General features: G+C 41.1%; 1 long non-coding RNA gene across 1 annotated transcript in view; it reads left to right on the plus strand.

The window, feature by feature from the left end:
* Positions 1 to 4,851: 4,851 nt before the first annotated feature.
* Positions 4,852 to 16,126, plus strand: part of LOC142138617 (uncharacterized) — a 42,394-nt gene continuing 31,119 nt past the window's right edge. The window contains exon 1 of the long non-coding RNA XR_012688063.1: positions 4,852 to 4,919. This is a non-coding gene — a long non-coding RNA (uncharacterized LOC142138617). The remainder of the gene's footprint in view (positions 4,920 to 16,126) is intronic.

Genomic DNA, 16,126 nt, shown 5'->3' on the forward strand with positions numbered 1-16,126 from the left:
TAAAATGGGCATCGAAATTCAAATACTTGGGAATATGGATCTCTAATACCCCTGCTGAATATGTAGAACTTAATTTGCGGCCCCAGATCAAATACATTAAAGAAAAAACTCATGTATGGAAGAAGCTCCCACTTTCTGTCTCCGGTAGGATAAATTTAATTAAGATGATGGTGCAGCCAAAGTTTTTATATATACTCCAGCAGTCACCTGTATATATTCCACCCTCCATTTTCCGATGCATTGATAGCTATTTGATTTCATTGGTTTGGGGAGGGGGAAGGGCTAAGATCAAGCTCAGCTATCAACTTAAATGTATGGCTACCGCAGTTCTTATAATAAGTATCTGAGTCCATGTAATAAACCCTGCATGTGTAACATACTTATGTATAAGCATTTACGATGTATGATCCTGAATGAATATAGCACATTTATTATTATTATGCTTTAATGTAATCTTGTAAATTCCGTCATTTAATTCCGATATGTATGCGATTGTTTTTCTTTTCTTTTTGTTGTTTAGTATGTTTATATCTTAAAAAATTTCAATAAAAATACTTTTCATTTCATCATCAGAATCAATTATGAATGGGTAAGCAGGATGTCTACCCTACTATATTTGAACTTTACTAATTGTGTCCATAAATGCTACAATATTGCAGACAATATCAGGCTATTTAAAAATTGTATTTATCAAGCTGGGGGTTTGAAAAAATGAACATGTTGCCTATAGCAACCAATCAGACTCTAGCTGTCATTTACTTAGTACGTTCTACAAAATGACATCTAGAATCTGATTGGTTGTTATAGGCAACATCTCCACTTTTTCAAAAACGCAGGTTAATAAATTTGCCCCTAAGATACTTAAATGTCCAGGTCTTCGCAATTTGTGTGTATATTCCATGCTTCTAGTAGATGGCTCTACTAGAGTCTTGCACATATGCACTCTTGCTTTAAAGCGGCAAGTGTCTATATATTATGGGTACAGACCTGGCATCACTTGGTTATAGATTTTGTTTCCTAATTTGAGTGCTATTGTCTTACTGGATTGACATTACTGACATTTGCTTAGTTCCTGACCATTGTTCTTTGATGCCTGCCCTGACCTTAATTCCATAAATGATTTCGTCATTTGTAACAGGAGTCAGTAACTGTAATTATTGTTTTTTGAGTTATGCTCCCTTTAAAATACACCATCATTTATACATGTTAGCATTGGGTTAACGTGTGATATGTATGAAGAAAGTAAATTCTAGCAGAAATGTTGATTTTGGGCCAGTAAATCTTGTTTAAAAATAATTTCCTGCTCATTATTAAGCAGCCTTTCTGGACGACCACATTGCAAAAACTTGCCAATTATTATATCAATTCTGTGTTGCAAAATGGTACAATAAGAAACTATTATTTCCATTCTACAGAATGTAGATTGTCACAATTTACTGAGGACTTTAATGTGTGATTGCTTGAGTTGATATGAGCAGTGAAATCAGTAGGGGAAGTCATGACACCCCTACATGTGTAAACAAATAATAAAATAATACCATATTAAGTACTTTAAGAGAAACACAACTAGAGATAAATGGTTTCCTCGAAGCATGACATGTAAATATTTGCCTAGGGATAGGTGAGGCTGCAATTGAATAAATCACTATCCTCCTCTGTGGTCAATAATATGTGTCTAAACAAAGTCAATTTCAGTATCATATCCAGTAAACATTTATTAATTAAAAGTGATTGTTGGTCCAGTGCAAATATACATTTGCAAGGTTACACTTGTATGCTCTTGTATGATCTTCCATGGGGCAGCACTTCTGCCTCACAGCACTATGATCATGAGTTAAATTCCCAACCATGGCCTTATCTGTGGGGAGTATGTATGTTCTCCATGTGTTTGCATGGGTTTTCTCCGGGTGCTCCGGTTTCCTCCCACACTCCAAAAACATACTAATACAGTGGTTCCCAAACTTTTGCCGTTCGTGGCACCCTTAGAGTCTCCATAATTTTTTTAAGGCACCCCTCCAAAATAATTACCGAGCAGTCCTGTTTTAGAAGTAGTTGGGTCAAAAAATTGTAATAAGTATTTAGGTCAGGACAGAAATGCTTATTTAGTTGTATGCAAAAATGCCCCCTCTGCATCCAGACACTCTGCCCTCTCTCACGCTGCCCCCTCTGCCCTCTGCCCACTGTCCCCCTCCTCTGCCCTCTGTCACGCTGTCTCCCTCCTGTCACGCTGTCCCCGCTCCTCTGCCCTCTGTCCCAGCTCCTCTGCCCTCTGTCACAGCTCCTCTGCCACGCTGTCCCCCTCCTGTCATGCTGTCCCTCTCCTCTGTCCCCCTCCTGTCACTCTCCTCTGTCCCCCTCCTGTCACGCTGTCCCCCTCCTCTGCCCTCTCATGCTGTCCCTCTCCTCTGCCCTCTGTCACGCTGTCCCAGCTCCTCTGCCCTCTGTCCCCCTCCTCTGCCCTCTGTCCCAGCTCCTCTGCCCTCTGTCACAGCTCCTCTGCCACGCTGTCCCTCTCCTCTGTCCCCCTCCTGTCACTCTCCTCTGTCCCCCTCCTGTCACGCTGTCTCTCTCCTCTGTCCCCCTTCTGTCACGCTGTCACTCTCCTCTGTCACTCTCCTCTGTCCCCCTCCTGTCACGCTGTCACTCTCCTCTGTCCCCTCCTGTCACGCTGTCAGTCTCCTCTGTCCCCTCCTGTCACGCTGTCACTCTGCTCTGTCCCCTCCTGTCACACTGTCACTCTCCTCTGTCCCCTCCTGTCACGCTGCCACTCTGCTCTGTCCCCTCCTGTCACACTGTCACTCTCTTCTGTGTTTCTGTTTGATTTTTTTATGGCTGGCACACAGTTTGGGAACCGCCGTACTAATAGGTTAACTGGCTGCTAACAAATTGACCCTAGTCTGTGTATGTGTTAGGGAACTTAGACTGTAAGCCCCAAAGCGGCAGGGACTGATGTGAGTGAGTGTTGAGTACAGTGCTGTGGAATTAGTGACGCTATATAAATAAATGGTGATGATGATGACGATGATTATGATGATGTATCTAATTATGGATAAATAAATGAGACATATACAAAAGAAACACTTGCATAACCATTAGGGGAAAGCCTTTTTCAGTAGCATGGATTAAAAACCTTAATAAGTGGAACGACCCTTCAGGTTTTTCTCAAAATATGTATGAATCTTTGTAAAATAAAAGTGAGCAATAATAATGTCACTTCCAATGGTATTCATCATTCAAATGTATCCACTATTTCTCAAAATTTTCTTTGAATAACAAAAACAGACTTACTAGAGGTGACTATGTTTCTTTATCAGGAAGGTTTAATTTCATTTATATAAAATAATGTATCCATTAGCACCATTGATCCTCCTTTATCAGCAGTTTCAAATATCAGGTTTATGTCACAATACAATTCATCAATGCATAGCATATCTTCTATTGTCATTTTAAAATGATCCAATATGAGCCCAATAAAATTATCTCAAAGTACATTTTTTTACATGAAATGAAAGTATCAACCAGATGGTATTTTGTAGCAGGCATAGACCTGCGCCCCAATCCAGAATCAAAAGCACTCAAAAATAACAATGAAGGAATACAACGATATGTCATCTGTTCAATTGGTTGTTGATGTGTGAAAAAAAATCTTTGTAAGTCCAGCTCAAATGTATTAATTCCACTGCATGGTCCGAATGATAACCCTTTTTGCAACGCAGTCAATTGTAGAGATGATAATGTTTTAGATGAAATGTTGATAATTATCAATTCTATGCTTGTGAGTCTTGTGAGTACTGGTGCCGCTGTATCTCTTTGCAGTATGTGTGGCTCGAAAACATCCATAATATCTAAAATGATATGGTAAGGAAAGGGGAAAAGAGAAGTATGTTGTACGTGGATATGCCAATTAACGGACAATTATCCCCTAAAATTGAAATTTCCAGATATAGGCCAAGTAGGTCAAAAAAGTGTTAAATGTTACCCTGACTTTCCACTGCAGCACTTCTAAAAAGTGGAGTATTACAGAGAGCTGAAGGTACTCCCACACCATTAAGGACGGTGTCCTAATGGGATCTGCTACAGGTCAAAAAGCTGAGATAGACAGCAATTATTACATCTCTGGCCTTGCCCTTGTGTATTTAGCAACCAATCCACACATCATAGTCTCAATACTCTGCTTGAGAACACTTAGGTCCTAATATTGTGCCCTGCTGTGGGACAGAGAATGTTAACATGGTGTACTTGTATAGTTAATTTTAAAGACTGCAGATATTTTATGTACATTATTTAGCTCAGAAATTCAGAACCTTTGAGATAGATGATATTGCAAAGTAGAAAGTTTTTAATCACATGCAGAAATAGGAGCCTTGGATAAAATATTAACTATTTTTCATATTTTGTTCGAATGATCAGAAACCAATATTTCAGGTCTTAAAGCGACATTTTCCCATATATTTTTGCTCATCTAAATTACTTATATTTTGTAATAAATACATAAAGATTTGTGCTATTGCTTGACAGACATTGACCCAGTTGCAATTAGCTTCCCAGTGATGGATTAAGACTTCCTTTCCCTGTAGTAGAATTGATACTATTGTTACCATCCACCAAATGCACCTACATTTTACAGTGCATAGCGACTGCCAGGGCCACCATCAGGATGCTACTATCAGTATAGCTGTGGGGGGCTCAGACAGACCAGGGGACCAGTCTGTCCAGGCCCTCAAGTCTGCTTGGGCCCCTAGTCTGACCCCTAACCTCTGTGATGTGGCAGCTTCTAGCCACTATTGGCTGGGAGCACGCTGCACAGTCATGATGTCACCACGCGTGTGCTCCCAGCTGATAGTGGCTAGAAGCTGCCACATCAAGGAGGTTAGGGGTCATTCAGTAAATGGGAGCCGCCACATCCCGCCGACAATAGAGTAAGTGAATTATCATCTAATGTGATATGGAGAGGGGGGGCACAGCATCTACTGTGATATGGGGAGGGAAGAGCGCAGCATCTACTGTGATATTGGGAGAAGGATGAGTGCAAAATCTAGTGTGATATGGGAAGGAGAGGGAGTACGGTATCTACTGTGATAAGGGGCGATAAGAGCGAAGCAACTACTGTGATATGGGAAGGATGGGGAGTGCAGCATCTTCTGTGATATAGGGAGAAGGGGGAGCGCAGTATCTACTGTGATATGGAGAGGAGGGGGAGTGCAGTATCTATTGAGATATAGGGAGGAGGGGGAGCACAGCATCTACTTTCATCTCGGGTTGAGGGAGCGCAGCATCTACTATGATATGGAAAGGAGGGGGAGCACAGTATCTACTGTGATAAGAGGCGACAGGAGCGAAGCATCTACTGTGATATAAGGAGGAGTGGGAGTGCAGCATCTACTGTGATATGTGGAGGATGGGGAGTGCAATATCTATTGAGATATAGGGAGGAGGGGAAGCGCAGCATCTACTTTCATCTGGGGTTGAGGGAGTGCAGCATCTACTGTGAGATGGGGAGGGGGGGAGTGAAGCATCTACTGAGATATAGGGTGGAGGGGGGAACACAATATCTACTGTGATATGGGGAGGGGGCAGTGCATCTACTGTGATATGGGGAGAGGGGGGAGTGCAGCATCTACTGTGATATGGGGAGGAGGTGGAGCGCAGCATCTACTGTGATATGGGGAAGATGGGGAGAGCTGTATTTACTGTGATATGCGGAGACAGTAGTGGAGCATTTACTGTGATGAGGGAGGCATTAACCGCGATGAGGGAGGAGGGGAGGCATTTCCTGTGATGAGGGGCAGGCATGTACTCTAATGAGGGAGGGGAGGAATATACTGTGATGAGGGTGGTGTACGTATGGCAAAGAGGGAGGGGTGGGGGTCCCTGCCAGATTAATAACTACTGGGCCTATGATTTCTGATGGCAGCCCTGGTGACTACACAAAGTATTCTCCTAAAGTTATCTACATAGCTAACATTTTTGGTGTTTTTGTTATTTATGGAAAAAATGTTCCTGTTAGCTTCCTAAGATAAGTAATGCTTAAAAGGGATGCAATGATGCAAAAATAGTTTCAAATTGGTTTAATAACAAATTTAAAGTAATCAGACCCAATTAGCATAGTCCATTCATACCAGGTAGCAATACATCCTTCAGCTAAATCATGGTAAGTAGTTATGAGTATACTCCATATGCAGAATATTAAAAAGATCATTGAGTGGTCACAGCATTAGTGTCCATGAAGTGAAGCCTGAGCATGCCTATTCTAGAATGAGGAATATGCCCTGGCGACATAGATAAGAAGAGGACAGATAAATCATTAGGGAAAAGAAAACTACATTTCTTTTACACATAGCTAGGGCTGAAAAAGGGGTAGATTTACTGAAGGGCGGTTTTTGGTGCAGTTTGCAATCTGCCACAAATCAGGTGCGGTTTTCAGTCCAAATACAGGATTCACTGTCTAGCAATTTGGAGGCTGAAATCTCAAACTGCATAAGATGTGTAGTGGTTTGCAAGCCACAGCACTGCCTATAGCTTAGGCCATACTGCGTGGCAAAACCAGATGGATGACAGAGGGCAGGAATTGGATCGAGATAACAGAAATGTCAAAATTGTTTAAATATTGAAGAAAAAGAATTGAGTTTAGCAAAAGTTAACTTAGCATTAAGGGGTTAATTATTAGCCAATGAGTATAAGGTTTCAGGGAGGTGCTAAGCTAGGGAATGCTTATAAGGGCAGAAGATGTCAGTTTTCTTTTTCACGTTAATTGCCTATTGACTAAATATGACACCCAAGGTGATCCCAGGTGACCCCACATTGCCTTATCAAGGCTTCCCGGGGTTGGCCATCAGTGGGCCTGTGGCATGTCAAGTGAGTGGAGTGTTTCTTTCCATCCCCTTGCTCTCCACACTAATGGCATCCAGCCAGGCAGCATGCACAGATGCTAAGTTCGTGGCAGTAAGGGTGTGCCCACCACTGCTTCCATTGTCACCAATGTCAGCCCCTTCACCTCTGATTCCGACTCGCTGTCAATAAAGCCCTAGCAGTGGGGGGTGGGGAGGTGCCTGATAATAGCAGCAATGATGTAATAAATCCCTGTTGACTTTCTGAAGTGACCACACATAGTCATTCATTTTTTAATGTAAGGAAAGTGCTGCAAATGGCTGACACAGGGAGGAGTATCATCCTTTGCCCTCAGGATTCCCCTGGTTGATGGATTGCAGCCAGGCCAAAATATGTTGTTAGTGTCCACTTTGCCAGTTTTGAATTCTGGAGCTTTTTTATCTATACATCTCATGGTGCACTGTAGTGTTGTTCCTCGGACAGGTAGCTCTGTTTCTGTTTTCTTCTGTTACAGGCTGTGCAGGATGTGAATCATCTCAACTTTTTGGTCATCCATCTGCTGGAGCGGATGCACCAGTTTCATCTGGGCATTGGATGTTGTCTCAAGCTGCTCCCGGGGAGAGGAGGGAGCTTGTTGCAAGTAGTGAAGCCCGTTGTTGATGTGGGATTTGAACAGAGGTTTGGCTCTTCTTTAGAAATAGACAGTTCTGCTGGATCAAGGAGCAGAAATGAAATGTTGATACGTCTTCTTGGTGCCAAGGATTTGAGGGAAGGCCTGCCAGGTTGTGCGGGTGGTGAAGTGGTGTGCTGTGTGAATACAGCAGTCCCTTAGGACAGTAGAAGCAAAGGGCATGGCAGAAATCACACTGGCCATTAACGTGAATGTTTGCCATTACTGGCAAGGCTTAAGCCGCTTGGTCCGCTGCTACAGCACGTTCAGGTATTAGAAAAGATGCATATAGAAATTTTGTTATTTGGTTGGTGGACACGCTTGTGTTTGCTATTTGCTATATAGAGATAAGGCCTTAAGAACATATGAATGTTGTGAAATATATATACTTAGTTTACATGCGATCTAAAGGGGTTATGTGGCAATATGATTAAACTTTTTACAAAAATTAAGACGTCTTGTGAGTGATGGACTTGCAAACATGTGGAAGTGTGGTGGTTACAGAGCCTCTGGCTGGCAGGGTTCTGTTATGATCCAAGAAAGTGAGGACCCAGGTACTAACCCTGATTGACGCTGGCAGGCCTAGAGGTGCGGAGTTTAACGGGTTCCCCGGTATTCACCAAGAACAGCCGCAAGTCAGGATGGACTTTGCTACCAGAAACCCACAGGTCGTGGTCCTCTATGATGCCTCAGGGAGCAGTACGGCAGAGATAGACAGAAGTTCGGTACACAGAGAGTAATGATGAGCGTGGTCAGCAGGCAGAGGTTCGGTACACGGAGAGTAATCAGGAGCATGGTCACCAGGCAGAGGTTTGGTACACGGAGAGTAATCAGGAAGGTTTCCAAAAGAAAGAAGTTTGGAGGTAAGCGCTTTGCCTTTAATGAATGGCATTGCAAAAGGGGATCTTCTTGAGGGTTCGGGCATGCTTGTTTCACATGTGGAGGAGGACACGCCTGGAGGAATTAATTTAGACAACCAAACCCTAAGTCCAACAAGCCCCCCAGTACAGTGTTTCCCGCTCGATAAAGCTTGTTAAAGCTTCTTCCCTAGTAGTGGTGTTAGAGCTGCACAAATGATTGGGGTGGTATCCCTATGGTCAGGCTGTGCAAGTTTTATGGGTTGGTTTTTTAAATGGTTTTAGGCGGCCTGTTAATGGGAGTGTGCTGGTTGGTTCTCCTCAGAATTTAAAGTCGACCAGCGAGATGCCACTTGTGGTTCAGGAAAAAGTTTCCAGGGAAGTGAATTTTAGGAGATTGAGTGGCCCTTTTTCTTCTCCTCCATTGCCAAGATTGGTTTGTCACCAGTTGTGGTAGTACACCATCCATTCCCCAGGTATGTCTATGAATGTCCTGATTGTGGAAAACGAATGCAGAGTGGTGTATCAGTCCTTTGAGGAGGCTTTGGTGCTTCTGCATCTGGCATATTGCTGGCGAAGCTTGATGTGGAATCTGTATTTAGACTTATTCCATTGCTTATATGTATACACTATTTGGAAAAAGTATTTGGAGACACCTATTAATTATTGAATTGAGGATTCAATCAGAACCATTGCCAGAGGTGTATAAAATCAAGCACCTAGCTATGCACTCTCCATTTGCAAACATTTGCGATACAAAATGGGTTGTTCTCAAGATCTCAATGCCTTCAAGTGTGGTACTGTGATAGGATGCCACCTTTGCTGAGTGGAAGAATTTAGGAACAACAGCAACTTAGTCATGAAGCAGAAGACCATGTAAAATCACAGAGCATGGGTCAATGAATGCTAAGTTACATGGTGCGTAAAAGTCGCCAATGCTCTGCTGATTTCATAGCTGAACTGTTCCGAACTTTCACAGGCATTAATTTAAGCACAAAAACTGTGTGGTGGCAGCTTAATGGAATAGGTTTCCATGGCCGAGCAACTGCAAGCAAGCCTCACATCACCAAGACCAATACCAAGCGTCAGGTGGAGTGGTGTAAAGCACACCGACACTGAACTGTGGAGAAGTGGAAACGTGTTCTATGGAGTGACAAATCACGCTTCACTGTTTGGCAGTCATATTGCCGAGTGGCGGTTACCGGGAAAACTTTAACTTCCTGACTGCATTATACCAACTGTGAAGTATGGTAGAAGAGGGATAACGATATGTGGCTGTTTTGTAGGGTTTGGGTTAGGCCCCTTATCTCCAGTGAAGGACAATCTTAATGCTTCAGCATACCAAGTCACTTTGGACAATTCTATGATTCCACCTTTGTGGCAACAGTTTGGGGAAGGCCATTTTCTATTCCGACATGACTGTGCCCCAGTGCACAAAGCAAGGACTACAAAGTCATGATTTCATGAGTTTGGTGTGGAAGAACTTGACTGGCCCACACAGAGCCCTGACATCAACCCCATCGAGCACTTTTGGGATGAACTGTAATGGAGATTTGTGAGCCTTGTCTTCTCATCTAACATCAGTGCTTGACCTCAAAAAAGCTCTACAGAATGAATAGGCACAAATTACCACAGAAACACTCCAACATCTTGTGGAAAGACCTTCAAGAAGAGTGAAAGCTGTTATCCCTTCAAAAGAGGGACCAACTACATAGTAATGTATACGTATTTGAATACAATGCCATTGCAGTCCCTGTTGGTGTGTAATGGTCAAGCCTCCTAATACTTTTATCCATATAGTGTGTGTCTATATATATATATATATATATATATATATATATATATAAATATATATATATATATATATATATATATATATATATATATATATCTATATATATATCTATAGATAGATAGATAGATAGATAGATAGATAGATATAGATTAGAGATGCTCACTGACCCCCGTGTTTTGGTTGTGGTTCTGGATCTGCATTAACATCGTGTTTTGGTTTTGGTTTTGCCAAACAGCCCTTGCGTGTTTTGTTTTTGGTTTGATTTGGTTTTGTTTTGCAGTTTGTTAAAAAATTACATTCTTTTGGTCTAAAATAACATAATTTAGGTGTTATTTTGTACCTACATTATTATTAACCTCACTAACACTAATTTTCAGTCATTTGCATTCAATTTTGGCCACCTCCTAGGTCACAATATGATTTTCATATGCTTTCTAAAGAAAAATTGTTGCAGTTCTTGCCAGTGATAAGAAAAAGACCATTGTCATTACAGGACATAAGACCAAAAATCCACGTCTTAAGTGTGGAATTATTTTTACACAAATCTTAACAACAGTTGTCTAGCCATTTGTAGCGTTTTTAAAGCCACACTCTGTAGAGGTGGGGACCTTAACCATCTGGGATCCTCATCCATGTTACGTAATTTTTCAGCGAGTTCTTGGAAAGCTGTTGGGAAAATCAAAAAATTTAGGTTAAAAAAAATAACCACATGCAGTCCAGCATCATCTGCCTCCCTTTTCTCATCTACATCTCAGCACCTGCAATCTACCCCCCAACACCTTCATCATCAATATCCCCAGAACCAATAAATTGCAGTTAAACAATCCTTTGCAAGAGAAAGCAAGTATAAAATCTGTCACCCAGTCACAAAGCGGATCACAGACGCCATACGGACTGTGCTAGTATTAGACCAGCGTCCAATGTCCATTATTAATGCAGCTAGTTTTAGACAGTTACTTGAGGTCTTCTGTCCCTATTACCAAATTCCATCACAACACCATTTTACTAGAAAAGCTATTCCTCACCTCTACCAGAAAGTTCATAAAAATTTAATTATTGGGCTACAAAATGCCATTCTACCCACTGTACACTTAACCACAGATATGTGGGCAAGCGGAACTGTGCAAAGTAAAGATTATATGACTGTGACAGCCCACTGGGTTGGTCATTCGCCTTCACCAGCAGGGACAGCAGCAGCATGTACCCAAGTACATCACATTTTTCAGAAGTAGGCTACTCATTGTATTAGCAGCTTCACTAAGAGGCATACAGCTGACAATCTGTTCCAAAAACTAAGGGATGTCATTGAAAGATGGCTAATCCTGCTTGGACTCTCCTGAGGATATGTCATTTCTGATTACGACCCCAATATTGTTCAAGCATTACAGCGGGGTTGAATTCTATCACATTTCCTGTTTTGCACACACAATCAACTTGGTGTTACAGAACTTTTAAAAAATGACATGCAGGAGATGCTGTTTGTATGCGGAAAAATTTAGGGGCAATTTTTGTTTTCTGCAACAGCATGTAGGAGAATGCAGCAGCTGCAAGAAGACTAGCATTTGAGGGGAATGTACTTTAATCCAGCGAAGTAGTCACCTGTGAATAGAGTACAGACACGGTTAGCTTGAGTCAAGTGATTGCCTTTATAATACATTTTGACAAGGTACAGTAATTTAACGTGTGAAATAAAACAAAGTAAATGTGCTAACTATATTTTAATTGTAGATTAAATACTTAATTTGCTTCGCAAGGATCCAAGAGCAATCAACATCTTGGTTGGACGTCTTCTCCTTCAGTTTCTCTGGCAACTGCTTGTTGTACAAAAAAATCCTTTCCCAAGACACCCAGTGGTGATGCAGATGATTCCGCACAACATTATGATATTTGCTCTGCTGTAAAAGAATTGCCCAAAAATCGTGACAGCTCTTCTCTAAAATGAACTACTAATTCCATTTGGAAGGCCATTATCGGCAATTACATCATAGTACACAGACTTCTATGATGGTGGGATGAATTAGTATTGTTTGAGGAAGATTATTACTAAACCCTGCCACCTCTCCTGTTTCTGAGTGAGCTATGGTACATTAAAATGTAAGTGCAGATTTAGATCAAGACTGTCAGCCCTATTATTTCTATTTCAGCAATTACAATTAGCAATGGAGCAATGGAGCTCTTCTCTTTGGGTGTTCAGGGTCGTCTCTTCCATAGGGCATGATGGGCTGGTGCGCTCGCAGTGCATGTCGGGCGTGACGTCATCACGCCCGCCCGACATCCATTGCGGAGCGCAGCACGGAGGAGGAGACCAGGGAGGGAGCCAGATCGCCAGTTGAGAGCAAGGTTAGTATTGTCTTCTTCTTTTTTTCAGGAACTCTTTTTTTTTAGCTGCCTCTGACGGGCCCCCTTGGCTGCAGGGCCCATATATATAATCTTTTTTTTTTATATATATATATAGGGGCCCCGGTGCACTGTTTTCCCCGAGGGCCCCAAATGTTGTTAAGAGGGCCCTGTGGGTATTACTTATATAACGCAGTAGAATTTGCGTGCAAATTCTACAGACAAGCTTGCTTGTCTTCCTCTTCATCAATGACTCTCAGTAATTTTGCTTGTCTTCCTCTTCATCAATGACTCTCAGTAATTGACCACTCGTCTTTGGGTGTATATTACACCCAAACCTTATTAGTGCAAATTAGGAAAAATACAGTTTAATCCCTGCTAGGCCTTCCACCATCTTTTGCATGTTAATAGTAGGATTGGTTGGAGTTATGGGCAAGGTCACACATTTTTGTGTCAAATCCTTCAAACCAGCCCAGATGTCAAATTGTTGTGGTCTGCCACCTGCGTCATCCCTGCTTGTGTTTTGAAAGTGCAAATTGGTGCCAGAACCTCACGTGTCAGAACTGCTGCCACTAGTGCCACACTGCTACCTCTTGTGCAGGACTTACACAATCAACCGCATACTCATCAGCGCCCTCGTCGGCTACCCAAATCTCCCTCTCATCCTCTTCTAATTCCAAAGTGTCATCCTCACTTGGTGTATCACCGGCTATACTCGGGCTGTTTAGGCACACATCAGCAGAACTGCTGAAAGGGCCCTTCTTTATGGGTACATTATCAGAATGCTCACAATTAGACATACCACTAGTGGAATGACTCTCCACAGGGATTGGTGTCATTTCTGATTCTGAGTATACATTATCCTCTAATGCCTTACTGTTTTCTTGCAGCTCGGCTTTGACGCGTAACAGTATTTGTGCACCACTTTTAGACTCCAAATTACTTGGTCTTGCTTGCTCACGAGTGACCGTACAAGAAGAAGGCTCAGTAACATTTTTTGATCTTCCACTAATAGAGAAAGGTGAAGGCCTCATTCTTTCTTTGCAACTGCGTGTGTGGAATGGCATGTTGGCAATTTTTTTATTATCGGCAGTTAACTTTTCCTCAGTTACACTTCTTTTTCGCTACTACACGGTACCTTTTTTTTTGGTGTGTGTTTTTTTCCCTGATTTCAAAATACTATGTACTTTTACATAGGCTTTATCATTATTAGATGACGTACTGGAAACACTACCATCAGGACTGGTGCCAGCACCTGCTTGCTGATTCTGCTCATATGTATTGCTTTGAATCCATTTTAATGAGCACAAACCATTTCTAGTGCAAAATTTTGTCTTAGATAGATACTGCTGACAAATATGATTTTTTTTGACAGCCAGAAAAATTCGTGTAAAACACTGGGAATATTGGACACCCCAAATCACTTGTAGTGCAAAATATTGTCTTATATAGATACTTCTGACAAATATGACTTTTTTTGATAGCCAGAAAAATTAGTGTTAAACACTGGTGAATATTGGACACCCCAAATCACTTGTAGTGCAAAATATTGTGTTATATAGATACTTCTGACAAATATGACTTTTTTTGACAGCCAGAAAAATTTGTGTTAAACACTGGGGAATATGGGAGAGCCCAAAGCACTTGTAGTGCAAATTATTTTTAGAAATACTGCTGACAAATATCACTTTTGACAGCCAGAAAAATTAGTCTAAAACACTGGGGAATATGGGAGACCCCAAAGCACTTGTAGTGCAAACAAATTGAAAAATAAGCCTCCTCTATCCTCCTGTCTTGCTGCTCTAACAATTGCAAATAGATTTTGATTTAATAATAGAATTGAATAGATTTGGAATGAAAGAATAATAGAAAGAATAAGGTGTACAATTATTGTTCTGTCCCTGCGCTAATACAGCCTCTGACCTAACCCTGCTCTCTCTCTCTCTCTGTGAAATGGCGATGGATTGCTGTGGTGGCGGGTATTTATGCTTTACAAATTTCGTTAGACCCGAGCTCAGAAATACGAATACATCACGATGACGTTTTGCCTCGATTTCGATTCCGAATGGGCGGGAGAGTACCGAGCCTGCTCGGCTCGGTACTCGGATAGGCGAAATTCGGATGGATTCGGATCTCAGGGAACCGAGAGAGAGATATATGGATATAGAAAAACATATATAATAACCTGTGTCTCACAGTTGTTTCTTTAGTGATTTTATTAATTTAATCTTTTAATTTTACCAAATAAATATTTTTACACTATGAAATGTTTGCTTTGTGCCTGCTTTTATACTTGTTTTGCAGCATGACGTGATGATATGAAATTACAGTATAGTGTAGTAAGTTTTCATTGGTTTCACTCTGGAGTATTTTACCACTACTTTCAATTTTTCTTTTGCATCTTAGATCAATTTCTAATGTTGTCACTTGTCAGCTTAGATCACTAAAAATTTTATTGTTTAATGGGTTGATTATTTTAGTTCAGCACTATGTAAAATCTAGGATACATAATTAATGCACAATTGTTCACCCAGTACAATATGTATAATTTATAGATAACTCTAATATTGAAATGAAATGCTAATGTTGCCGTCATGCAGATCAACCAGTTCCTCTGAGGGTCTGAAATTGGACAGAAAATCTACACATATGTACAAAGCATTTTAAACCCCAAAAGGAATACATTGCTTTCTCCTGTTTTGCAAACTGATTTGAAATTGTTCATTGCAGTGCTAAAAACAGTGAAATATTTTAATGGTAAAACATTTAATGGAAAAAAATGAGATGTTCTTTGTGAAATGTACTTCCTCTGGGAGATAATGCATATTATCCAAAATAAATTGCTCTTCTGTGCAGTAAACACAAACTTTCCAGTGTAAGTGTTATGTAAATTGGAAACAGTGTTCATCTCACTGAAATAACCGGCTCACGGATATGAATTACAATGCTGGTGTCAGCTTTGGTAACGCTTCAAGTAAGAATACAAGGTGTTTTTAAAGGGAAAGGAAGTTAAGAAACATGTCAAGTTAACTGCTTCACAGAAGAACCTCACTGTAAGCTTGCTGTCTGGATTACAAGATAGATGTAAAGTAGTGGGTTTTGCTCACAATATGCACACCCATTCCTAATTGTACCTTTTAAGGCAGCGGAAGCAACAGCAATCTTTGTGATGTGATATATTGTAGGCATCGTCTCCTTCTAGCTATGAATAAAAAATGCTTCAATAACTCTTATTTAGCTGGGACCCTGCTGAGAAATAGAGTGTCTTGAGACAAATAGGAGATTGCCTGTTCTATAATTCACAATACCCCATGTGGCTCCGCCTGGCCTCGTCTTTTATTCGTTTTAGCTACACAACAGGGCTTAGCTGACATCTCCTCTGCTTGATCACCATGCTGGATTTCAATAGGTCACAATGCACACAAATTCTTTGGAACAGTTGAATAATGAAAATAACATGAAATACAGTATGCTTAGTGCTATGTGCCAGTCATATTGTGATGCAAACATAGAATTTGTCGGGAACTTTCTCATGAAATATGAACTGACCATGAAATGGCCTAGCTAATTTCTTTAGTGGAATTCAAGAAAAATTATTTGAACATACATTTGAATATTCATTTTAAAATGAGAAGAATC

This window comes from Mixophyes fleayi, chromosome 2 (assembly GCF_038048845.1).
Source record: "Mixophyes fleayi isolate aMixFle1 chromosome 2, aMixFle1.hap1, whole genome shotgun sequence".
Taxonomy (NCBI): Eukaryota; Metazoa; Chordata; class Amphibia; order Anura; family Limnodynastidae; genus Mixophyes; species Mixophyes fleayi.